Below are 27,676 nucleotides of genomic sequence, written 5' to 3' on the forward strand. Positions count from 1 at the left end.
GTGGTGCTGATGCTTTTTTTCCCTTTCACCCAGATTCTATTTCTCTTTCACATTCTTCATGTCAATCCTGGACTTTATTGATTTCATCTCTCAGACCCTTGACATTACTCTGGAGATGGTCATGCTGGCCATGCTGACTGTTTCGACCTGTTGGCCCTGTTGGCCCTGGCAGAGGGGTGGTCTACAGAAAAAAATATTATTAAACTTACCTACTCAACGTTGAATCACAGCAACTGGACTCACTTCATTTTTAACTTCTTGTTTCACTTTTTTAAGAAAAAATATGCAGTGGTTGGCCCCCTTCCTGATTTCTTATTTTTTTTGCATGTTTGTCACACTTTAATGTTTCAGATCATCAAACAAATGTAAATATTAGTCAATGACAACACAACTGAACACAAAATGCAGTTTTAAATGAAACTTTTTATTATGAAGGGAGAAAAAAAATCCAAAACTACATGGCCCTGTGTGAAAAAGTGATCGCTCCCCCCCCCGTTAAACATAACTTAAGTGAGATGAATTGAGATCTATCAGTGTGGAAAAGGTTATAAAGCCATTTCTAAAGCTTTGGGACTCCAGCCAACCACAGTGAGAGCCATTATCCACAAATGGCCAAAATATGGAACGTTGCAGTGGTTAACCTTCCCAACCCAAATGACCTTGAGAGCGCAGCGACGACTCACCCGAGAGGTCACAAAAGACCCCACAACAACATCCAAAGAACTGCAGGCCTCATTTGCCTCAGTTAAGGTCAGTGTTCATGACTCCACCATAAGAAAGACACTGGGCAAAAACGGCCTGCGTGGCAGAGTTCCAAGACCAAAACCACTGCTGAACAAAAACAACATTAAGGCTCGTCTCAATTTTGCCAGAAAACATCTTGATGATCCCCAAGACCTTTGGGAAAATACTCTGTGGTCTGGTGATACAAAAGTTGAAGTTTTTGGAGGGTGTGTGTCCCATTACATCTGGCGTAAAAGTAACACCGCATTTCATCGTAGCAACAGTAAAATATGGTGGTGGCAGTGTGCTGGAATTCAGGACCTGGAAGACTTCCTGTGATAAATGGAAGCATGAGAATGTCCGGCCATCTGTCGGTGACCTCAAGCTGAAAGCAACTTGGGTTCTGCAGCAGGACAATGATCCAAAACACACCAGCAAGTCCACCTCTGAATGGATGAAGACTTTGAGTGGCCTAGTCCAAGTCCTGACATGAATCCTATTGAGAACGAAACAGGGTCGAAAAGAAACATGCAGTGTTTTCCACGCCGTATGGTACCTATAAAAACACAACTTGACGTGAGAATACTCACCCTTTATAGCTGGCGTACGCAGTTTTTGGAGACATGGTAAAAAGACGACACATATTTTTAAGTGGTGAAGTGAAATCATATGTTAGAAATAAACATGCAATGCGAGCCAGTAAATATTTATCGATCATTGTATGAAAACATCACGCCGTGATTGACTTAAAACGTTTGTGGAAAGTGTTGCTTTTTGACGTGACACTGGCGGATATCATTTGTCATTTATTTTAAACCCCATTACGCACCAGCGTATAGAATCCCCAGTAAAAGACACATGAAAAACACAACGCAGCGCTTCAATACTTCTTCATTTTATTTTATAACCACATTCAATCCATGAATATTAGTTACAACAAACATCAGGTTGTCAGTGAAATAATTCTAGGGATTAGGTTTGCAAGACACAGAGCTCACATGTCTGTTATGAGTGGCGTGAGCCATGGCAAAGGGTCTGGATCCCAACGCAGAAAACGGAAGGCAAAACTGGTGAACAAAAGATTTAATCCAACAAAAGGTGTCCACAAGGGGAAAGTACAACACAAAAAATCCACAACGGGTAGAACTAACAAAAACACTGACAGCAAAAGGCTGACAGGAAAAAACTAGACAATGGAAACAAAAACACTGTAGGCAAACCCAAACAGGAAGCTTACCTTAGCGAGGAGCTTACAAGATACTGATAGCACACAGAGCCAGAAAGCAGGGCAAAGGTTAAAGGAGCCGGACTGAGCAGTAGCAAGGAACAGGTAGTCAGGGAGTACAATCTGGCACTGGAGTGCTGCTGCTGCCTTGCTTAAGAGTTCACGGGTGTAAATGCCTGCAGGTGTGCTCCGGTGTCTCCGCCTTCACGTCTCCTGGGGTGCACTGCAGACAAGTGACAGACAGGCGGCAGCAGAGCGACAAGCAAAGCGTGAGAGTATGCCCCCCCCCCCCATAAGACGCCCCCTGGCGGCATACCTGGCTTATTAGGATGGAGACGGTGGAAGTCACGCCTGAGTGATGGATCGAGGATAAGGGAGCGGGAGACCCAAGAATGTTCCTCAGGATCATAACGCTCCCAGTCGACCAGGTACTGGAATCCTCTGCCCCTCCTTCGGGAGTCCAAAATGGCCTTCACTGTGTACGCTGGCTGACCATCGATCATACGCGGCGGAGGCGGCGGAGGCCGGCGGGCACAGGTGACTGGAGGACACGGGCTTGAGGCAGAAGACATGGAAGACTGGATGTACCTTGAGTGATGGTGGCAGTTTTAGTATGACGGAGGAGGGGCTGATGATGGAGTCAATGGGATAGGGGCTAACGAATGTAGGCGCGATTTTCCTACTCGTTCCGTCGAACGGTAATTCTCTGGAGGACAGCCATACTTCCTGGCCAACGTGGTAGGTGGGTGCTGGGATCCTGTGAGCAGCTTCAAGGTCCTGATTGGCCCGCTCTATCTGGCCGGTAGTCTGTGGGTGGTGCCCAGACGAAGGCTGACCGACACCCGGAGCATCTTACAGAAGGCCTTCCACACCTTGGAAGCGAACTGGGGTCCTCTGTCTGAGACGATGTCACAAGGAATGCCATGAATGCGGAAGACGTGTCTCACCAGTAGCCGTGCCGTTTCCAATGAAGAGGGTAATCTTGGTAAGGCGATGAAGTGTGCCATTTTTGAGAAACGGTCCACTACGTTGAGGATGACCGTGTTCTCCCGGGAGGAAGGTAGTACGGTCACGAAGTCCAGGGAGATGTGTGACCAGGGACGGGAAGGGCTGGGCAGGGGTTGTAGCAGGCCAGCCGTAGGACGGTGGGAGGACTTATTCCTGGCGCAGACAGAGCAGGCCGCGACGAACTCCTTAACCTCCGCCGCCATGGAGGGCCACCAAAACCTTTGCGCCACCGCAAACTGTGTCCGTCTGGGTCCCGGGCGACAAGTCATCTTGGAGGAGTGAACCCCACTGTAGCACTTCGGGTTTCAGACCTTCCAGAACAAACAGCCTCCCTGGAGGGCAGCCCTCTGGCGGCTCCATCCCCTCTGTTGCCTCCGAAAACCTCTTCTCCACACCCGGGTCACAGGCATGATGGTCTCTGGAGCCGTACCCCCCTCCGTGCGGCTGAAGATTCTGGACAATGTGTTGGGTTTGGTGTTGCAAGTTGTAGGTGATGGAGAAATTTAACCGTGTGAGAAACAGTGACCAGCAAGCCTGTCGAGCATTGAGTCTCTGAGCAGTCCGGATGTAGGAGAGGTTTTTATGATCGGTGACGACCACGAAGGGAAGTGCTGCGCCCTCCAGCCAATGTCGCCACTCCCGCAGCGCGAGAACGATGGCCAGCAGCTCCTTGTTGCCCACATCGCAGTTGCTCTCTGCTTGCGTGAGATGACATGAGAAGAAGGTGCACGGGTGGAGTCTCTGGTCGACCGGGGATCGCTGGGACAGCACGGCTTCCATCCCCGTATCTAAGGTGTCGACCTCTAGGAAAAATTGTAAGGCAGGGTCAGGGTGAATCAAAACAGGTGCGGATGTGAACAGAGATTTGAGTGTGCTAAAGGCTGCTAAAGGCTGTCCATACAAAAGGTATTTTGGGGGATGTAAGCCTAGTCAGAGGTCCTGCTTTGTTACTAAAGTTACGAATGAATCGCCTATAAAAATTGGCGAACCCCAGGAACCTCTGCAGGTGCTTCCTTGATTTAGGAGTTGGCCACTTGACCACCGCTTGAACCTTGGCGGGGTCGGCACGCAGTTGACCCTTCTCCACAATGTACCCCAGAAACGGCACGGAGGTGACGTGGAAATCACACTTCTCCGGCTTGATGTATAATCGATTTTCTAGCAGCCGTTGGAGAACTAGCCGCATGTGATTGGTGTGATCTTGTTGGTTTCTGGAAAAGATGAGAATATCGTCAAGGTATACGAAGCAGAACTGGTTGATCATGTCACTAAGGACATCGTTAATTAAATTCTGGAACACCGCCGGGGTGTTGGTAAGGCCAAAAGGCATAACTAAAAAATAAAAGTTATTTGTGGCCCTAGTACCATGTAAATACATGATGGAATTAATGGTTTGTGTTTATTATTTCAGTATGTACAGCATGTCACGATGTCACCATATCATTTCCAGGAAATGATGACAATGGTTTAATTTTTTTGAACATGCATTGTAGTTACATTGGAATACATCACATAGTAATTCACAGATCCACATGTCCAAAAGGAGCAGGAAGAAGCAAATTATTGAATCCGTCTGTTGTACAGTACATCAATGCACTGCATTTGTTCATTTCCTGGGTTCCAAATGCACTCTCTTCTGGTTGGATAGACGCGGTAGGAAAATAACAAGGTCATGTAATAATGTGGTAATATAGTAGTCAAATATCATGTCACCGTAACTACTTGATTTGACAATCCTAATAAATAATATGAAACAGACATAACAGAACATAGTTTGATAATGGGTGAGTAATGACAATGAACTCACAGAAAGGAAGAGTTAGTAATAAGTGTGGTAGAGATTAGACATAGCATTGACAAATAAAATAAAATAGAACATAGTTGGACAATGTGTGTGTGCTGGCAAAGTACTCGAAAATACTAAATTCAAGATACAAGATTCAAGATTCAAGAGTTTTTATTGTCATATGCACAGTAAAACCGGTGGTTCTGCTATGCAATGAAATTCTTTTTCTGTTCATTCTCCCAAAAAAGAAACAAAGAAAACAGAAGAAAATGAATAAGCACATCAGAAACATAAATACCAATAAATTAAGCAACAACAACAGAAGAGACATTAATACAAATAAATAAATTAATAAATCAAATCAATAAAGTGCTATGAGTGTGTGCGTGTGTTGCGTGCGGCGTGTGTGAGTGCTTCGTTGAGAAGCCTGATGGCCTGTGGGTAAAAGCTGTTTGCCAGCCTTGTGGTCCTGGACTTCAAACTCCTGTAGCGTCTGCCTGACGGTAGGAGTGTGAATAATGAGTGTTGTGGATGTGTGCTGTGTGCTGAGGTTGTGTGTTCTTCGTAGGACTCTAGTTTTATAAATGTCTTGCAGTGAGGGGAGGGCTGCCCCAACAATGTTCTGTGAGGTCTTGATCACCCGCTGGAGTGCCTTCCTATCACGTGTTGTACAGTTACCGTACCAAACAGTGATGGAGGCGGTAAGGACACTTTCCATAGTGCATCTGTAGAAGCAACTCAGGATTGTGGTGGACATGCCAAATTTCCTCAGTCTTCTCAGGAAGTACAGTCTCCTTTGGGACTTCTTCAGAATTTGTTGGGTGTTGTGAGACCAGGTGAGGTCCTCGCTGAGGTGTGTGCCAAGGAACTTGAAGGTTTTCACCCTCTCCACCTCAGTCTCATCAATAAACAGGGGTCTATGCGGCTCCATTTCCCTTGTTCTTGGGTCTATGATCATCTCTTTAGTCTTATCTGTATTGAGAAGGAGATTGTTATCACGACACCAAGCTATGAGGTCCGCCACCTCTCTTCTGTATGATGTTTCAACACCATCAGTGATCAGTCCGATGACTGTAGTGTCATCCGCAAATTTAATGATGCTGGTGTTGTTCTGGGAGGCCACGCAATCGTAGGTGAAGAGCGTGTAGAGGAGCGGACTCAGCACACACCCATGTGGGGTCCCAGTGCTCACAATTCTTGAGCTGGATGTGTGATTGTGGACTCTGACTGACTGGGGCCTGCCTGTTAGAAAGTTAAACACCCAGTCAGAGAGGGAGGGTGACAGGCCAAGTGTGAGGAGCTTATCTGTGAGTTTGTGGGGGCTGACTGTGTTAAATGCAGAGCTATAGTCTATAAATAGCATTCTGACATATGTGTCCTGGCCCTGTAGGTGCGAAAAGGCTGTGTGGATGGCAATGATGACAGAGTACGGTTATATCTGGTAGAGCATCCTACACTAGTAGAGGGTACTTGTAGTGTGCAGCCACAGTATATCCCCCACTGTATACTGTTGTTTCTTTGACTGATCAAAAGAAGGGAATACTAAAGTAAAATACATTTTTGATGCAGACAGGTTCCTTTATTTAGTAGAGAGATGATTTTTAACATTTCAACAGTGTTTGACTGACCGTACCAGTGTAGAAGATGAAAAGAACACTTGATAGTAAACCCAGAGATACAAGACACCAGTAAGGTTTGATATCGTCTGAGTGATTTAGTGAAAGATGTTGTTGTAGAAGATGACGCTAAGAGGTCTGACTAGTGGCTGCCACAGTAGTAGGTATCTCTGGCGCAAACATAGGGGTGGTATACGGTGCAGTCCTCATCGAAAAATGTTTGATCTGTGAGGAAAGAAAACAAGTTTTATTGAATGATGATACCACATTCAGTCGCTACGTTTACATGCAGTCAGTATTCGGGTCAAGGTCAATATTCCAGTTTCTGAACCATTCGGAATAACCCTTTTACCATGCTACCCGTTTCCACCAGAGCCCCCCGGGCACTTTGGATGAAGGTGTGCTTGGCGTAACTTCTCGCTCACCATCTGATAGATTTGGCTATGGCGGTACTTTCTACCATCTATAAAAGACATCAGGTTCCTGTCTTTCACCACACTAACGAGGTGGATTGTTTCCTCCTTGCTCCAAAAGTGGGTTTTTTTTCGAGTGGCCATGTTTACAAGTAGTTCCTGCCAAAGACACAAGATTCCTTTCCAATAGAACATGCGCACAACACCAATGAATGTTCTTTCCATCGTGATATCCCGACAGGTGTATACATGACCCAATAGTCAGCTTGGAAAAGGAGTAACCCAGGGCTAATATTAGCATATTCCAGTTTTTCAAAAGGATTATTGGTGTTTACAACCGGTTTATTGCAAAATTCCGGTTATGATAGGATTATTTGGCTGCATGTAAACGTACTAAATCATTCAGTGAGTTGAATTCGAGGATTATACTCATACCAGGTGCATAAAGCTCAACACAGGCACCGGTGCCGTCAGGCTTGCCGAGGGCAAAGTTATCGAAATCAAAGTCTTTGCCGTCAGTCCAAAAATAGTGTCCTTTCTGGAAGACAAAGTCACATTTGAATGAGTCACTCCTAAGGATAACACCCTAACAACACAACCCAACACGGTACATCTTGATGATGTTTAAACATCATTGACATGCTCCCGTATCGTCATGAAGCACGTGCTGATGTTTGAGGTCATACTAGATGGTGATGTAGGAGTTTGGACGACGTCCAACGTCAGGTGGTCTGTAAAACTATTACATATATTATATCCAGACAGAAAAGTTGATTTCTTTGTAAACGTTAACTGAAGTTCTCCCTGTGGATACGTAACAAATGTCACTTCTACACCTCTTTCCTTTAAGGTGATGAAAAGATTTAGAATTACTCCTACCGAGCACAAGAAACCTTGCTCGGAGTAAATGCTTCACCTCAATCGCATCATGGAGGCCAATCCAGGCAAAGTCGGCGCCTCCGTCTTTAATCAGTCCTGCAACAGCCACATTTTCCAGGTAGTTGTGGATGGAGGCCAGATTCCCACCAAGAATTTTGCAAACACGCTAATGGGAGAAACAAGTTGAAAACAAACATGAACACAAACGGATGGATCACTGATCTCATAGCAGTGAAATGGCTTAGAGCAGGGGTGTCCAAAGTGCGGGCCGGGGGCCAGTTTTGGAAACTTAGGTTGCCGCAAAATTTATAACATGGGAATAAAGTCAAAATATCAGGAGAAAAGCAGTTGAAATATTTGGAAAATTATAAAAAAAAAATCAACAGCAAAAATTTTACCAGCGTAAAGTAAAAATATTCAGAGGAAAAAATTGTTTTCAATGTTATGAGAATAAACTTATAAAATGAGGAAAAATGTCATTTTAGTAACAATGTTGAAATAAAGAAAAAATGCATTATTGTTTTACAAGAGGAAAGCTGAAATGAAATAGCTGGAAAATTAAAAAAATCAGCAGAAGTGGAAAAAACAGCTGTAATTTTACGGGAATAAAGTCAAAATATCAGTCATAATCGAATGAAGAACAGAAGTCCCAATTTGACAAGAATAAACTCGTATTATTATGGAAAAAATGTCATTTTTAGTAGCATTTCACCTACATTACAGATACATTGCCAAGGTGAAATGCAGTTTTGTCTTGAGCTTCTCATCATATCTCAGTGTGTTGGTTTACGAAATATCAAAGTGACCCTTGCATCCTTTCATTTTTCAGCATGTGGCCCTCGCTGGAAAAAGTTTGGCCACCCGTGTCTTAGAGCTACATCACAGCTACAGTGTGAACTTCTTGCATACTGTACCTCTGCATCTGCAAAAGGCCTGACTTCATATTGGAAGATGTAACAGTGGTCATCCAACTGGGTCCAGCCCTCAGGACAGCAGGCATCTGCAACACATTTTTTTTTACATTTGGTAGAAAAAACATAAACTAAGAAACGGTTTACTTGCAAAAGTGTGATTAAGTCACAGCTGGCAACCTTTGTCCTTATGGCGACGCCAAGACCACTGGGAAGAAGAAAAGCACCTTGTTCAAATGAGTGCACACCCACCTGAGACACACCGATCACCAGGAGATACACGTTTCTATCTACAAGTCAGCAGGTGAGACTCGGACTTACGGCTCCAGTCAACACTCCACTGATCCCACAAAGGACGAAGAACACGTGAAGAGCAAGTGCCATCTGTGCAATGGTAGGCAAATACTGTTAAAATAAAGATGTCACCTGAAATGGAGTTAGAAAAGTGGGATGTCAACGTGTGTTGGGTTACCTTTGCAGCGCTGATGCTGGATGCTGAGGACAACAAAAAGCCATCCTTTTATATGCTAGCTGGACAGTCGTGGAATGTTGACTGTTTCACTCGTATTAATGTCACATGACACATCGTACCAGCGCTGACGCATTGGATAATTTCCTGAAATGCTTCTGTGAGACTGATTTCCTTTCAAACAAAAAAAGGCGGCAGTTACTTTGAGGTCGAGTAGACTGGCTTCGAATCCATATCAGCTGATCCAAGGTGGTGAAAAGTGTGAGGGAAATTAAGGTAACAAAAACAAAGACTTGAAAACTAAGCTGACCACAGAGTTTGATGATTCCAGAGTGTTTGGCTGGGTGTGTCATTAATTAGGTTGCCGTTTGCTTTAATCCGTTTCACAAATGCCAACTTCTGACAACCAGAATCAAGGTTGGCGTCAACTGAAGTGAACCAACTGCTTTGCAGCCAAATGGACGAGCATCGTATGGTCATACTTCCATCTCTTACCTTTCTCAGTGTCATCGCTGCCCCCGAGGTTTATCCTTTATTCAGTGTTTCCATTTCTGGATATTTATATTTCTGTTACATTCAGCCTACCGTCCATATATTTGCAAGCGGCTAAACTTGAAACAAATTTGCAGGGGGCTGAAATAATTATTGTATTATCTCTTTGAACGTGGTGGGATTGTTGAGCTGCAGAAGTGAGGCCTCTCGTAGGGCGCCACTGCTGCTGCCTCCTCCCCTCTAGAGGGGACAGAGCCTTTTCAGTAGCCATTTTAAACGTGCAAATAAAGTTTAACTAATCAATAATGGTCCTGTTCAATACATTTATACCCAAAATGCGTATAATAAGCCTGGTGGAGCTGCATGGTGGCCTCGTGGTTAGCATGTTGGCCTCAGGAGATCTTGGGTTCATATCTACGTTGGAACATCTACAGTGTGGAGCCATGACCCTCGTGAGAACAAGTGTTATGGAAAATGCATGGATTAATGCATATCATAATTTTGATTTTCAATTCATTTAGGATAGCCCCTTGAGATTCAAAATCTCGTTTTTGAGGGAGTCCCAACACAGATACCTAAAATACAAACACACGTAATATACACCATACATATACGTGGGCCTGCCACAATAACAAGTTTTGCTTATCGATAATTTAGCTACAAATTATCGTCAATCAATTTTATCGACAACATTTTTTTGAGACCATTTTAATTGTCAAAGGTAATTTGGATTTAAAGATGATTCCAATCAGATGGGCCTTTGAACCTGAATCACCTGCGACCTATTTCTTTATCCATTTTAGGAACTTTGAGAAATGGATTGGTCATATCTACAAGAGCATATGGAGCCGTGTACTTCACCAAAAGCTGTTTGAAGTATGGTGGAACATGGAAGCCAAGGCTGCCCCTGGTCACCCATTCTGTTCATCATTTGCATGGACACAATTTCTCGGCACAGCCAAGTGTCGAGGGAGTCCAGTTCGGGGGCCTTAGTACTATTTGCAGACCATGTGGTCCTGATGGCCTCATGGGGCTGTGACCTTCAACGTTTACTGGGACGGTTTGCATCTGAGTGTGAAGCTTCTGGGATGAGACTCAGCACCTCCAAATCCAAGGCCATGGTTCTCAGTGGGAAAAGGGTGGGTTGGGAATGAGGTCCTGCCCCAGGTGGAGGAGTTCAAGTATCTCGGGGTGGCTGGACTCACCCTAATAGATAGGGGGAGGAGCCCATTCATCCTGGAGGGGCTAGAAGACTAGAAGAGCCAGTTGAGGTGGGTCGGTCATCTAATCCAGATGCCTCACGGACGCCTCCCTGGTGAGGTGTTCTGGGCCAGGAGAAGGCCCCGGAGCAGACCTAGGACACGCTGGAGGGACGCCTTGGTGTCCTCCCGGTGGAGCTGGAAGAGGTGGCCGGGGCCCGAAAGTCTGGGCTTCCCTACTTAGACCGCTGCCCCCGCGACCCGGATAAGCATAGGAAAATGGATGGATGGATGGATGGAACATGTAGGTTTAAAAAGAAACAAGACCCAGTGAAATTGACACCTGGATTTAGGCTGTGGCAAATCGCGTGCCTCATAGATGATTCGATGGTTCTGAATGGACTTTGCAAGACAAATCATGCATAAAAAGTTATGTAAAATATTGACAGGTTTGAGGATAGGGTCACTTGTGTTCGGGTAAACAACATCAGCATAATCAAGTAAGTGAAGTAACAGCTGTGCAATGATTATTTTTCACCCATTTTCTACCGTGCGGCTCATGAGGTAAACCATTAGGCAAGGCAGGTTTATTTATTGAGCACAATTCGTACACAAGGTAATTCAAAGTGCAATTAATAAACATTTATAAAAATGTAAAAAAGAACTGGCCCTAACATAGAGCCCTGTGGGACACCTGTATCATCTAACATTAGACTGGACTAAATATGACTATTTGTGCTATGAATACATTTGTTGCTACTGCTACGACCCATCTTGGGGGAGAAGTCCAGGACAGTCATGTGGTGAGAGTTTCCCATCTCCTCAGTTTTCATCTCACCCCTACATCGTACAGGGTTAGGGGTTAGGGATGGTTATACGGAGTTATATGGAGACAAGTGACATACCAGCTAATCAAACAGCATCAAAAGAAGGAGGTTGCTTGCGTCATAATGATTAAAATTAAAAATGGGTTCCAATTCATTTTCATGTGGTGGGAGACTAATGACAGGCCTAACAGGTTTTTCTGCTGCTCAGCAAAACCAAACCCAAACCCAAACCCAAACCTTCGGCCTTCTTCACACTACAAGCAAATCTGATTTGTTACTCAAATCCCACTCTTCTTTTCAGGTGATCACTTTCGATTTGTGGCGTCCAAACATCAGCGCTCCATACTCGCATATCTGCATATACTTGGTCAGAAGGGGAAATCTTCAGGGATACACAGGACAGCAGCCTGGCCAAACCACTCACTTTACCTTGCACGCATTTCAAGAAATAAGAACATCTTGAAGCTGTGCATTATTTCAATTGCTTAGCATTGAATGCACACTGCAACTACGCGTTTCTTCATGGCTCTCCCTGATTTAGCAGCATTAACAGCTACACACAGTCAGAAATTGTGGTAATGATGCGAGAGAAAACTGAGTCGGGCTCAGAGAGCTGGGACAGAACCTGCCGCACCCACCTTCTTTCTCACCAATTCCCACTTCTTCATAAAAAAAATAGACGACATGGGTTGCCAGCAACCCTTTGGACAGATGCAATATGGTGATCGAGGAGACTGGCTACTCAATAACAGCCAAATTAGCTGTCTGCTCCATCTGTTGTGCAGACCCCACAGCCAACTGTAAGATCAGAGTAAGAGACTGTAAGATAACATATGGGAAAAGGTGAAGGGAGGTGAATACTTGTGTTTGTCATCAGCCTGACAGGAGACAAGAGAGCAGGACTAGAGGATCATGTCACATGAAAGGTTTAGCATCATCATCTGGCTTTGTCCGTGTGTGTGACACTGCAGAGAATGATGGGCCAATCTCCTAACCGTAGTTCAAATGAACCCCCCCGCGGGCGACCAAATGTCCGCTTGGTTAAAAAAAACAAAAAAGCTGCTATCAAGGTGTGCAATTGTAACGGAGTCTCGATGTGCTGTGATAAATGATGGCAGAAGTGTTGCAACAGCGCCTGTTGCTGGTGAATCGCAAATTGCTGCAAGAAGTGCTCAGAGACATGGTGAGTCACGTTTTGCACTGTCGGGGATATTTGGTGATGTAATGTTTACTGTGTGTTTATATTTTGTCATGTGCATTTGATAGTGTTCACTAATTGGAAAGAGCCAGTCTGCACTTCTGAGTGACGTTTTCTAGACTTTAATGCAGTTTCTTTGTTGAACTAACTTGGAATCATTTATGTGCAACGTAGATGATCACCTGTCATTCCTCTGTAAAACTGTTGTTACAGGTCATATTCTATGTCATTGTGACGATGTTGTCTTCAATATGCTGTTTCTACTTGTTGCTGCTTTGCTAATGCTAATTGCTGGGCCTCATTTAGTATTGCACGCTGTGCAGCAGCCATGTTGGCCACGTGAGATGTGTTCAGGAACATCATGCAAAAGAAGTTTGAATGTGTTAACTTGTCCTCTATCGTAAGTTGGATAACTAAATATTTCATTGTATTAATATCAGTACACGTGTGAGACAAATGATAAAATGTGAAGATAATAATGTGAAGGCGAATTAGAAAGGGTTAGCCAACCAATATACGATACCATCACAACCAATTGGAACACTTTTTGTTTTGTAAAATGGAATCCAAATTGCTGTAGAAAGGGCTCAGAACTGTTAGGAATGAGACATGATTATCCCGTGACCAAAGTGGACGCTCACCTGTCCTTCCTCTGTAAAAGTGTTGTTACAGGACACACTGCCGTTAAAAGAAGTCCATAATCCACCTGACTGGATGTGATGCATTCAAGCGACAGCATTGTGGAGCTGCATTCCCCCACATCAAGTTGTGGACCGTCACACAATCCCGTTCACTTCCCCAACATCAGGGTCCTCCTTCAGTTGTCCTGTACCATCCCAGTAACATGGTGTGAATGTGAGCCAAGTGCCAGTACCTTGAAGTGTCTGAACACCTACATGAGGGCCAGTATGACGCAACAGCGGCTGACCTCGCTGGCACTTCTCCACATTCACTACAAAAAGGTTATCAACCTGGAGGAAGTGGTGGACATATTTTCCAAGAAAGATGATGCTGAATGAGCGATAGGTAAGGCTGAAACACATTGTAGTGATTCATATAGTGTAGGCCTGTGGAAATAGCATCCACCACGGAAGCCATGGCATGCTCAGTCGCCCAGTAAACTGATGAACTTATCTAAATATGGTTTTAATTCATGGTTTTAATTCACCCTGAACATGCATATGAGTCAAACAGTAGCACATCACATAGTACAATTCACAATTTTGCATGTCCAAAAAGGAGTAGGAAGAAGCAAAGCTTATTTAATCCTACCCCTCATCAGTTTCACATCAGTTGCAATACATTTATTCACCTCTTGTTCTTCCAAGTGTACTTTGTAGGTCTACATGACAATGTAGTGCAATCATAGCCAAGGTTTTTACTTACTAAAAGGAAGCTAGAGGCTTAATAACTGATAGAATGGTTGAAAGATGGCGGGGGAGGATGCCGGACAGACCCGGGAGACCCAAACGTGTAGTGAGGGTGTGCTGGGAACGTTTGGCAGAGTCTCCTGTTCGTCGAGTCTTCAGCTCTCACCTCCGGCAGAGCTTCTCCTGCATCCCGGGGGAGGACGAGGATATCGAGTCCGAATGGGCTCTATTCCGTGCCTCCATTGCTGAGGCAGCCGATCGGAGCTGCGGCCGCAAGGTGGTCGGTGCCAGTCGTGGCGGCAAGCCCCGAACCCGATGGTGGACACCAGAGGTCAGGGCTGCCGTCAAGCTGAAGAAGGAGTCCTATCGAGCATGGATGGCTTGTGGGACTCCTGAAGCAGCTGACGGGTACCGGCAGGCCAAGCGGCACGCGGCTTCGGCGGTGGTCGAGGCAAAAACTCGGGTGTGGGAGGAGTTCGGTGAGGGCATGGAACACGACTTTCGGTCGGCCTCGAAGAGGTTCTGGCAAACCGTCCGGCGCCTCAGAAAGGGGAAGCAGTGCCCGGTCCACACTGTTTACAGTGGGGACGGGAGCCTGCTGACCTCGACTGAGGATATAGTTGGGCGGTGGAAGGAATACTTTGAGGCCCTTCTCAATCCCACTGACATACCTTCCCTAGAGGAAGCAGAGACTGAGGATACGAACGCGGACAGTTCCATCACCGTGGCTGAGGTATCTGGGGTAGTCAAAATGCTCCCCAGTGGCAAAGCTCCGGGGGTGGACGAGTTTCGCCCTGAATTCCTCAAGGTTCTGGATGTTGCGGGACTGTCTTGCCTGACACGTCTCTTCAACATTGCGTGGAAGTCGGGAACAGTACCTCTGGATTGGCAGACTGGGGTGGTGGTCCCCCTTTTCAAGAAGGGTGACCGGAGGGTGTGTTCCAACTATAGGGGGATCACACTCCTCAGCCTCCCTGGGAAAGTCTATTCCAGGGTGCTGGAGAGAAGGGTACGACCGTTAATCGAACCTCGGCTACAGGAGGTGCAATGTGGTTTTCGTCCTGGTCGCGGAACACTGGACCAGCTCTACACCCTTGCAAGGGTCCTGGAGGGTACTTGGGAGTTTGCCCAACCGGTCTACATGTGCTTTGTGGACCTGGAAAAGGCATTCGACCGTGTCCCTCGCGGTGTCCTGTGGGGGGTGCTCCGGGAGTATGGGATTGGTGGCGCGCTACTACGTGCCATTCAGTCCTTGTACAACAGGAGCAGGAGCCTGGTTCGCATTGCCAGTAGTAAGTCAAGCCTGTTTCCGGTGAACGTTGGCCTCCGCCAAGGCTGCCCTTTGTCACCGATTCTGTTCATAATTTTCATGGACAGAATTTCTAGGCGCAGCCAAGGTGTCGAGGGAGTCCAGTTCGGGGGCACTAGGATCTCATCTCTGCTATTTGCAGACGATGTGGTCCTGATGGCCTCATCGAGCTGTGACCTGCAGCGTTTACTGGGACGGTTTGCATCTGAGTGTGAAGCTTCTGGGATGAGACTCAGCACCTCCAAATCCGAGGCCATGGTTCTCAGTCGGAAAAGGGTGGATTGCTCCCTCCGGGTTGGGAATGAGGTCCTGCCCCAGGTGGAGGAGTTCAAGTATCTCGGGGTCTTGTTCACGAGTGAGGGAAGGTTGGAGCGTGAGGTCGATAGGCGGATCGGCGCAGCGTCTGCAGTAATGCGGTCGCTGTACCGGACCGTCGTGGTGAAGAGAGAGCTGAGCCGGAAGGCAAAGCTCTCAATTTACCGATCGATCTATGTTCCCACCCTCACCTATGGTCATGAGCTTTGGGTCATGACCGAAAGAACGAGATCGCGGATACAAGCGGCTGAAATGAGTTTTCTTCGTAGGGTAGCGGGACTCACCCTAAGAGACAGGGTGAGGAGCTCGGTTATCCGAGAGGAGCTCAGATTAGAGCCGCTGCTCCTTCACATCGAGAGGAGCCAGCTGAGGTGGCTCGGGCATCTAGTCCGGATGCCTCCCGGACGCCTCCCTGGTGAGGTGTTTCGGGCATGCCCAGCCGGGAGAAGGCCCCGGGGAAGACCTAGGACACGCTGGAGGGATTATGTCTCACAGCTGGCCTGGGAACGCCTCGGTGTCCTCCCGGTGGAGCTGGAGGAGGTGGTCGGGGACCGGGAAGTCTGGGCTTCCCTACTGAGACTGCTGCCCCCGCGACCCGGACCCGGATAAGCGGAGGAAAATGGAATGGAATGGAATGGAATGGTTGAAAGAGTGTTTGGTTGATGATGAGTGAGTACAGACCATGTACTCTTCACAATGAGAGTTAGTAGTAAGCGTAGTAGTGGTTAGATATACTGTAGTATTGTATGTACACTGTAGTTCAGGTCTCTTCTTCTTTGTATTTTGTGAACATCAACTGCTTGTACTTGTTCTTCAAATGGCTCATCGTTGTGCATTGTTTGAGTTCCACAACTTGATTCCACATCCAGAAATGCTGAAAGTGTTCAGTGTTGTCCGTGCATTGAAGTGTTTTAGCTTACATTTTACCCTCACATCATATTTCTCCTCTCTTGTTGATAAGAATTGTTTTACATTTTTGGGTAGAAGGTTATTGTTTGCTTTATGCATCATTTTAGCCGTCTGAAAGTTTATTAGATCCGCAAATGTTAATAATTGTGATTTTATAAATAAAGAGTTTGTGTGTTCTCTGTAAGCAGCATTATGGATGACCCTAAGTGACCTTTTTGTAGCACGGTTAGTGGCTAAAGTGCACTTTTATAGTTATTACCCATAACTCCACACAATAAGTTAGATATGCTGATATCAGTCAACAGTAGAGCGTATGTACTGTAGTGCTTTTTGGTCAAGGACAAATTTAGCTTTATTCAGTATTGGTGTTTCTTTCCACTTTATGTTTTAAATTTTTAATGTGAGATTTCCAGTTCATCTTCTCATCTATTATAACCCTGAGAAATGTATTTTGGTTCGCCCTGTCAATGTCTACACCATCAATTTGTATTTGCTGGTACGTTTCCTTTGTACACTTACCAAATAGCATTACTTTAGTTTTACTGAGGTTCAGTGATGGTTTGATAAAAACAGACTATCTTTTTAGTATAATTAATTCATCTGTGATTTGTTGTACTAGCTCTGGTGTGCTGTCTCCAGAAGACAATGCAGTTGTATCGTCTGCAAATAATACTAGCTTTAGGTCTCTCGGGACTTTACAGATGTCGTTTATATATAGATTGAATAGTTTTGGTCCTAGGATTGACCCCTGGGGAACGCCGCATGATATGTTTAACCCCTCGGACGTATATTCTCCTAGCTTCACATATTGGGCAAGCTTGATGTTGTAATTTTGCCCTTAAGCTTGTAATTTGGAGGAAATAACATGTCTGTCCAAAATATGCATCAAAAAACTGTTTTTTCAGGCTCCAAATGCAAAATTTTCCCTGCTCAAGACCCCCCCCCCCCGCTCGGCCGCTTCGCTCCCCCTCGCAAAAGGTCTGTTCACTCAGATTTTTGAACCCCCCCGAAAAATATCTGGTTACGGGCCTGATGTCGTCTTGTTGCCCAAACTTTACTGGCCCCAACATACAAAGCGCTGAGTGTGGCCACACTGCAGCTGGTGCAGACAGAAGAGACAACACTCAACTTCCCACAATACAATTCCTCTTAAAGGGTCAGGCTCCCTCTGGATGGCAGTTAGCCCCTTAGCATCACTCTAGCATGATATAAAACGAAGCAAATTACCAAAGTCCAACACTGACCTCTAGTGGTCATATTCCCCTGCCCACAGTCATTGCTGTATTAGGTATTTTTCGGATTTAGCTCAATGGTTTGGTCAATGTCCATGAAGGGCCGGGAAAAGGGAGAGTGCACATATTGTCAACTCCGCCACAATAAAGTGTAGAGTGGTTGAGGTATCCTGGAGGATGGGTAGAACGGTAAAGTGCATAGTTTAGGCCTGGAGTTCAAGCACACAGAAGCCATTAAACACTGAAATCCACATTTAGCAGCCACTATTCACATAACTCTTAAGGTACGTGGTATAAATCACCATTTGCAACACATGGAACACAAAGTGCGTGTCAGCATGTAAATAACACAAACACACCAAGGATTCATAAACACAACTTTTTTTTTTATTGAAGTAGGGCAGCGATCCACCTGCACCCTGACTCGGGTAGGAATGCTTGAGTAGCCGTGTCTAGTGACTAACCCAATCACCCAACAAGTCAGGTGCTCTATTCGTCCTCGGCGGTCTAAACCGTGGCGGGAAGATCAGAGGGTGGCGTGGACAAGGTGTCCAGCGTGTCTTGGATACGTGGCAGTGGATATGCAGCCTTGATGGTTCTTTCATTAAGTGTCCGGTAGTCCACGTAGAGTCTTGTAGAGTTGTACATGTACACTGGTGTGAAAGTGTTTGGCCCCTTCCTGATTTGAATGTAACACTTAAAATGTTTCAGATCACCAAAACTGTCAAGTGTTTTGGTTTTTGCTGTGCTCCCCACACTTGAAGGGGTGTACCAACGCTGAACAATTAAGCAGGACTTCACTCAACAAGACCAGACTGTTTTTCTTTTTTCCCCCTTTTTTTCAGCAGGTGAAAAACCTTAAATGACAAACAGCACGTGATTAACATTTTATAAACCCAAGCACTCACAAATCAAATAATTATCAAAACCCATAATAATTAATTAATACAACACAATAATCAAACCCTTAAATATTAACCTTCAACCATTACACAAGTACATAAAAATAGATTAATTCTCTCCCTTTAAGTTAAAACTGATTTTAAATGAATTATTTCAGTGTGAATGCATAAAAATACATTTTTAACCACGGGAAACAATGAATTAATGGAACTGGTTAAATCCAACACACAAATTAATAAATACCTAATGAATTAACCACAATTTTTTACTCCAGTTTTAGAAGCACATATTTACAATCCATATCCAATGTAAAATTATCTAGCAGTGAACCAAGTGACCCGTTTCCCCCATAAGCAACCATTTACCCAGCCAACATGCCACAAAGCTCCTTGCCCCGCATTCCAATGCCACAGCAGCGCAACAAGTGCCGCACATCCACAAAGAAAATAAGTGATCGTACCGGCTGTGCGTTCAGCTCTATGTTGGTCGTATTCTCACAGCTCTGCTCTGCAGTGGCTTCTCTTTGCTCTGCCTGATTTGACACAGCTGCGTAATTAGCGCGCTCGCGCACCAGCCGATGAGACGGGAGCGCTCACCGCTGTAACTTTTCCTGAAAGTAAATTGGCTTTGATCATGTGACTTGACTGGCCGAACTAACGCCGAATTGTATGAAACCCCTCTCTAGTAACCTGGTTGAATACGGGAGTGATGTGCTCTACCAAGTGCTCTCTTAAAGAAAACTGCAATAATCTAAACAGGGTTCTGCCTGTTGCCGAGCGCGTCACAGGGCCGCCGTAACAAAAACAAATATAAATATTAGTCAATGACAGCACAACTGAACACAAAATGAATGTTGCCACCTCCGAGAAAGAACGTAATTGAGATCTATCAGTGTGGAAAAGGTTATAAAGCCGTTTCTAAAGCTTTGGGACTCCAGCCAACCACAGTGAGAGCCATTATCCACAAATGGCCAAAACATGGAACCGTGATGAACCTCCCCAGGAGTGGCTGCCCTCACAAAAAAAATTCAGCAAATCGATTGTTGTGTTTGACAGGATTTAATTCAAGAAAATTCCTTTTTTCCCATTTACAAACAAGTACTTGCTGGCTATCAATTCATGATCACATACCCAGAAATGGCAACATAAGTGTATAAGCAATGAAAGTGAACAGAAGGCAATGCAGGGATAAAGCCGCTTCGTACACTTGGAAATAATCCCACTTCCTCCTTACTTGCAGTCATTGGGCCTCATTAAGGAACCTTCTTACGCACAAATGTGTTCTTAAAGCCTTCTTACGAACATTTTTGGCATTCAGAAAACGTGTTCTTAACTCACAGTTCTTAGATCTAAGAACAAATTCTAGGAACACTCAGGAGGACTCTTACGCACAAGCAAAGCTTGCACTTTCAATGCACAATCGCCCTCATGATGGATTTTGCAACCTGATCCCAAAAAATGTAGTGCAAATAAAATATCCCAACAATTATTTATCATCAAAACAACTAAAATATACTCCATCGATAAATATACAGTCAAACCTGTCTTAGCGGCCACCTTTATAGAATGGCCACCTGCCTATAGCAGCCACTGAAAAATCCCCCACAGCAAATTTACATGTTATAGACCCTGTGTATAGCAGTCACCTGTCCAACGCGACCAGCGGCCACCCATTTTGTCTCCCTTGGTCAATATCTGACCGCATATAGCGGCCAAATTACCGACTCAAGTAGAAGCTTCATGCACGAAAAAGTTTCATTTTTCAATCAATGACGCCGTCGTGTGTAGACTTTAATTACTGAGTCCTAGCTCAGTCACAATCATTCACAAGATCCACACAAACTGTCAGTTGTTCCACATAAAAAAGCCGTCTTCTTTTGAGCTTGCTATTTCCTGGTCAAACATGTAACTTTCAGAGCATTTGCACCAAAACATTACCGCAAAGTAGGCTGGGAAACAGGACGTGCTCCCAGCGACGCTACAATAAAAAAAAACATACGCTAGCATGCATGCGGCAGCGGGAGCAAAACTGAGTTGGGTAGTACTTAATTGAAGTATTTTAGAATGTACTCACGCTATTTTTGATAAATCCTCATCCACAAATCCATCAAAGTCCTCATCTTCTGTATTCCACACAAACAAAGCCGTCTTCTTTTCCGTTCGCTACTAGTCTGTTAACTTGTCAGTGTTATTCAGCTCCGAAGCAAAGAAGGAAACTTCTCCTGTTGCTTCTGCCAACTTTATTTATTGAACGCGGCCACCAGACAGCAGCTCAGAACACACACACATCTCTCAGCATCGTCTCTCCTTCCTGCTTGCCCACAAGGCAAAGGTTAAACAAGCCCCACTACATAGCTGTCCCGGCAATGCCTGTAAGAAATGACATCGTTTATTTCCTGGTGTGCACTGGTCAATACTGTAATGCCGCTTGTTGTGGGGAAGGAGAGACTCACGTCGCCGATGCACTTTAATGGCTTTATTAACAGCGGAGAACACTGCAGGACTTTACATCCACGCCAACATAAACACACTTCCCAACTCTCTCCAAACTCACAGCTAGCACTGAGCCTAGCTCTCCTGCTCGGGACGCCCACCGTCACTTCCCGTCACTTCCTGATGAACTAAAGCTGTAATGACACTCTGCCGTATAAAAAGTAAAATATTAAAAACAAGCGTAAGACATTACTAGCACAGCTTTGTTCTGTGGGTCGTGGATATATTCTATCAGTTATTATTAAGCCTCTAGATTCCTTTTGGTATTACACAAACTATGTATTTTGACTTTATTTTTCCATCATGATTGTGTAAATATTTTCTAGAGTTTCCGAAATGGTTTGGTTTCTGATTGATGGCCCACCTCCCGTTTCCTCCAGATCCCTCCGGTGCAGTCTCATCTTTTTTTTTTAGTCTATTTTAAGTCAAAACACTTCTTTTTAACCTCTGCGGTGGCGCGTTTCTCCGTGGAAACGGCATTTATGTTTCCTGCAATGGTGCTCCATGCCGACTCTTTTTGGATGGCCTGATGACCGGTGGATACACGTGAAAATAAGGTGGTCTTGTGTTCGCTCACTCCTTGTAAAAGCACCTCTATTTCAGTAGAATTGAAGTTTTTCTTTCGTTTGTTGTCCAGCTGCTCCTCAGTCTTGCCCTTGCGCGTTGCCATCTCCGCCTCCAGCTGCCTGTTGCGCACGGCACATTTTTGACCTAAAATAGGAAATAATAGGCGGTGACCTATGCAAATTAGGCCTTACATGCACGTGCATCGCAGTTGGCATTCATCAGCCTAAGAACACCGGTGCGAACGATTATCCCTACTTAAGAACGTGTCGTGAATATATCCAACCCACGCCTTCCTAAGTACAGTTCTTCAGAATACTTGATGTTGGTGAAGAACTTCAGAATACAAGATGTTCGTGAATGAGGCCCAATGTGCCGATTCTTGCAATTTACAACCAACACCAGATGGCGCCACATATAAAGAAAACATTTGTCAAAGCGTGAGCACGTTTCTCAGCAGACCCTGTGAGGGCCAAATGGTATCCTTAAAAATAAAGAAGTAAATCATTTTTTATGTAAAAACATATATTTTATTATTGATGAGTTATCTTATTATTATTTCTCACCTACAGTAGCTACTTTATTCTTATTATGATGATCAACTAATTACTAATTATCCGATTATAATGATACTTATTACTATTTTATCAATCACTGAACAAGTTATCCACAAGCTCACACACCTCATTCGCCTTAGAAATGTGGTAAAGTTTGACATGTTACTGTTAACTGGTGCAAGAAGCAAACAACTTGCTGGCCTTTGCATCACGTGGCGCTCCCCTGTCCAAGCACAGGAAACGTGGAGCTGTCGGATACTTGACCCCCAGTATGCAGCGACAGACGGTGGTGGTGGAAAATCAAAGTGTTTTGATAGCAGGAGCGGGTGCAGGTGCTGACTAGCAAAGGATGCAGTCAACACACAACGGAAGACTTGGGCAAGCAACAAAAGGAACCGTCGAGGTGACCACACAGGAGAAGTACACGAAGGCCCGAGGCAGAGACCCGATCCTGCAGCCATCAAACCGGAACCCGGAGGGACCCAACGCTTGTCTTCTTCAAAGCCTTGTTAGTTAGCACAAAAGTAACACACTTCTCCTTCCGTGGAAACATGATGTAAAGTTACAAAAAAACAGATCAGCAGAAAACCAGATGGTAACAGGTATCATGGGCCCTGCGCCTGATTTCTGATTTAGAATCAGTGTCACTTTTGTTATTGTCTGAATTCTGACAAGAAAACCCAGCAATACTCAAACTGGGTGTCAATGCAGACGTCAGCTCTCGCTGTTTATGGTAACGAGGCATAACGTTTGGTCAAAGTACATGTTTTGCATGTTGTGTATTATTTCGTTCATCGTCCTCGTGACAAACTTTTGCATGTCACAAAAATGATTGTGTTTCACAAACAACAAGAAAATGTTGAACACTGTTTGCAGTATATTTGTTTTGCTGGCTATAGCTTGCAGTCTGTGTGTCACAGCCCTCAAAGTCATGGCACCCTCGCCACAGGAGACTCACCCAAACAGACTGTGTACTTTCTTACTCTGCTCTTGCCCTGTAACCAAATATACTATTTTACTTTTATTTTTTAATACAATTTGAAAACCTTTTCAGTTGTGCAATTATTGACTGCTTGTCCGATAACAACGTGGCTCAAAGAACCAGGAAGGAAGGCTAATGAGGAGAAATAGCCACCCTCCTCTATTGTTTACATACACTGGTTGAGCTCAAAGTGTCCAGATGAGCTTTCTGCAAGCAAAGAATGTTAAAGTCTCACATCGTTGCCTGTTGCTCAGTGGCATTCTCTGACTTCACAATGGTGCAATGCACTGGTCTTCCTGGGCGAGGGCACAACAACAGAATGCAATCATGCTCAGGGCAATTGTGTTGGTGACCGCGAGGAATGTGCCAGAGATGGACTCAAGTGAACCGTTTGTTTGCTGCGGTTGTGCAAGTCAGGCAGTGGGCAGCTTAGACCACGACTCTCAGTCCAGCAAACTAACAAACATGCAATTTCATGTTAAGTTAATGTGCATCCTCAGCGAAGATAAAAGACACCAATATAGCATCTGGGATGGAATTCCTTGCACATCTTTGCGGCCTTGAAGGGTGGATGGCAACGAGGAATGCTCAGCCCTGCAGAGAAGCCAATGAAAAGCAAATCTCCAGTGGCTCCTGGCCGGCATGAAGAGGTCTACTTGGCAGTAGAACTTGGAGTCATGTGCGTCCATTTAAATGAGAAGGCAATGCAGGACAGACACCCTGAGGCTGCCAAGCTGACATACTGGAGGAATGCAGCAGCAGCCATCTGAGTGAGGAAAACAGCTCAGCAGGTCTCCTGGACTGTGCAAACACATGGCACTCCCCAGAAGGAAAGCTCAGATCACAAAGATCGTCTTCTTGTCACGGAATTCCACGCAGCACTTTACTCACTCGTGCTGGCAGACATGCACAGCTGTCTGTCTGTCTGTCTGTGGCGGTGGGGCGGGGGGCTAGGGCCCTGCCACACCCAAGTTAATAACAACAGCTGCTCCTGTTGTCATGTGAAGCTTCTTCTCCCTCTCCTCGTACCCCGCCTCTGTCTTTTTACACGTCTTACTGGGTGTTGCTGCAGACATCCAGCAGTGGCCACGCGGATAGTGTGTTAAAGCCCCCCCATCCCCCTGCAGCACACCACACCCCCTTGCTGCCACACAACACTTCCTGGGGAATTTGCAACTGCATGTTTTTCAGCTGCCATCAAAGGAAATTCCACCTCATCACTCCGTCTTCTGAACCCAAACGCCTCTGAGAGCGTGGGAACATGCAGAGTAAGTTTCTGGCTTCTTCTGGAAAGAGTTTGTAATGTTTAACGTGTGCAGCTAGGCCTGTCACGATAACACATTTTGCTTGTCGATAATTGTGATACAAAATTATTGTTGAAAATCAAAATATTATTGGCAACATTTTTAGACCATTTTTTCATTAATTATTGTCGTGAGAGGTGTAATTCACATTTGAACCACTAGATGGCACTCAAGTATGGTGTACGGTGTACCTGTGTAAGACATTAGCTTGACGCAGAAGTTGCCTGTATGGATGTTTTTGCAATGTAGCCAGTGACACTGTCCGCGAGCGCACAACGTTTTGCATTGTTTTGTTTATATTTGCCGACCAAACGCCTCAGTAGTGGAATGGAATGGATGGATGGGTGATTCACAAACCTCAACTTCATTGGAACACATGGTTATATTGCGTGATCATTTTCTCCTGTTATTCCAGAACTGGCAAAGGGCACATGTTGAATAGGAGGTGAACCAAGGCATTAGCAATTGATGTGATTCTGGGATTCAATAAGCTGTGCTTCTTCCTACTCCTTTTGGACTTGTGGAATTGCGAATTGTGATATGTGATGTAGCATTTGTAAACTAGGAAAGTGGGACCAGGAAAGGTGATCGACGATGGAGGTATATACATTCCTGATACAAATTTTAATACCAATTGAAAAAATGCAATCATTCACATTTTGCACTGTTGGATCTTAAAGAGGTTCTAAAGCAGAGCTTCAAAATGCAAAAAAAAAAAAAATGGGAGTGAGACATTTTTTTGAGTAAGCAATTTATTGCAAGCAAGCATTACAATGAAATAGGCTGAAAACCTAAAACCCCCCTAAAATAGAAATCAAATGTTGAAAAAAGGACTCAGTAATGAGTAGCTGCGCCATTCTTGTTAATCACATCAAACGGAGGGCATCCACTGTCTGGAACTGATGTCCATTTTTGTAAACTTCCCTTGCCAAACATTTGGATTTAGATGAGGGAACACGCAAGATGGCCCAAAAGAGTCAGCTTATTCCTCTTTGTGAAGCAGCGTTGTCCTGTTGAAAAAGCCAGTCATTACCACACAGACCAGGGCCTTCAGTCATGAGGGATGCCCCCTGCAACATCTCCACATAGCCGGCTGCCGTTTGACGCCCCTGCACAACCTGAAGCTCAATTGTTGAAGGATCATGATGGTGGCGAACATGCCAGTAACGTTGGAAGCCATCAGGACCGTCAAGAGAGAATAAAACTGTCTTCCACCTTTCGATGTCCCATGTTTGGTGCTCTCTTGCAAATTCGAAACGGGCAATTTTGTGGCGTTGAAGGAGGTGAGGCTTTTGAAAAGTTTGAGCATGAGTGTGTTGGGGATAAAAGCTTTGTACTTGAAAAACTGCAGTTTGAAACAGAAAATTGAAGTTTTGAAGTTGAATTATGACGCTGCGATTTGCACCAAAAATCTGAAGTTGAAAAGAAAATATATTAAAGTGGAAAAAAATTGAACTGTAAAATGCAAAAAAACCCAAACAGAATGTCAAATATGAAAGCAAAAAAGTAAAACATATTTTTTTCCAGTTAATTTACTCCAAAGAATTTTCCTGGATTTTTTTGTGCACTAATTTTTATTTTGGTGACTTTTTCAAGATTCAACATCCAAAATAGAATTTTCATCTTCAAATAGTATTTTTTTCAAGTACAATTCCCCCCCTAATATTACTCCATTGTGGACTCCAGCAGTAGAAAGTGAAAGAAAAGCCAGCCAAGCCGTCATTCCACACGTATCTTAAGGTCTTTATACATTAGGTGCGCTTGTGCACCGCCTTTCTACAAACACCTTTCTGTGAAAATGCAGAGCCGACAGCCAGTGTAATTAGCAGGTGGCAGAAAGGCCAGTTATAAGAAGGAGCCCTCACAACAAGGCAGGGGTAGATATATCCCATCGTGTGAGAAGTCATGCTCCAGCATCGGCCAGCAGAGGAACCTGAAACAGCTGATCAGCGTGGACCATCTGTGCTGCTGCAGATGGATCCCTCTCAACATTAAACCCTTGTCATACACTCAGTGAATGGAAAGTAATAACCTGACCCCACCCATCCTTTCTGGGTCCAATCCCTCTCCACCTCCCAGTGTAAAGTATAATTGTTGCAGTCGTTCACGTTAAATAAGTCAATCAGGAGACTTGGGATTCTCCTTCACTGGCAGGGAAGCAAAAGAGATGACCGTGTTGTTTTCCCATGAATGACTCTTTGGCCTTCTCTCGAAGAGCTTTTATGCCTTGAAGGTACCCAAAGCGCTTTGACACCTCACTCACTCGCTGATGACGCGACCGGCGGGTAAATATCTTGCCCAAGGATACTTGACATGGCCACTGAGGATGGAACCAGCAACCATCAGGCGGGGAGACAAGCACTCTACCACCTGAGCCATGTCCGAATAGAATGAAATACTTGAAAATGGAAAATGGGCATTGTCAGCGCAATTGTAAACATCGCTGGCAGAAAATAAGCCAGTCCCTCGAAAGACAATCCTGAACTTCCCTCGTGAAAATCACAGAGAAAATCAAAAGAGTTTTGCCTGATCCCCGAAAATCCTTGCTCTTACCCCTTACTAGCTGTGCCCCTGCTGATCTCCAGTGGAGAGACAGAGACAGCCGATTGGTCGGTTGCTGTGGTCGCTTATTGGTCAGTGGGCGGTGCTGTTGTTGGCACAGAGTGGCAACTCGTTTGGACGTTTTGGACGTTGCTGTGCAACTTGCGTCTTTGGTGGCCGCGAGCCACTCGATAACTGTTTCAACATACAGCACGGTCACTTTAAGATCACATGTTTCTTTGTGACAGTGACAGAAGGTGCGGTAAACGCAACCATCTACTGTATCTCACAAAAACAGCACAAAAGGCGAGTGAGAAGCTCACAAAAGAACAGAATCTGAGCCATGACGATCCATATTCATGGACTCAGCGCTTGTTATTGGCATTTATCCACAAGGCCCACAGTCTGTTTCAGAGCAGCAAGCTCTCAAAGGGCCTAAGTGTTGTCATTAA

General features: G+C 44.9%; 1 long non-coding RNA gene across 1 annotated transcript; it reads right to left on the minus strand.

The window, feature by feature from the left end:
• Positions 1 to 6,451: 6,451 nt before the first annotated feature.
• Positions 6,452 to 7,818, minus strand: LOC129193011 (uncharacterized). Its single transcript, XR_008573531.1, has 3 exons — positions 7,688 to 7,818; positions 7,207 to 7,309; positions 6,452 to 6,583 (listed from the first exon to the last, which is right to left on the minus strand). It is a non-coding gene; the product is annotated as an uncharacterized LOC129193011 (long non-coding RNA).
• Between the last annotated feature and the right edge of the window lie 19,858 nt (positions 7,819 to 27,676).

Source organism: Dunckerocampus dactyliophorus, chromosome 1, assembly GCF_027744805.1.
Source record: "Dunckerocampus dactyliophorus isolate RoL2022-P2 chromosome 1, RoL_Ddac_1.1, whole genome shotgun sequence".
Taxonomy (NCBI): Eukaryota; Metazoa; Chordata; class Actinopteri; order Syngnathiformes; family Syngnathidae; genus Dunckerocampus; species Dunckerocampus dactyliophorus.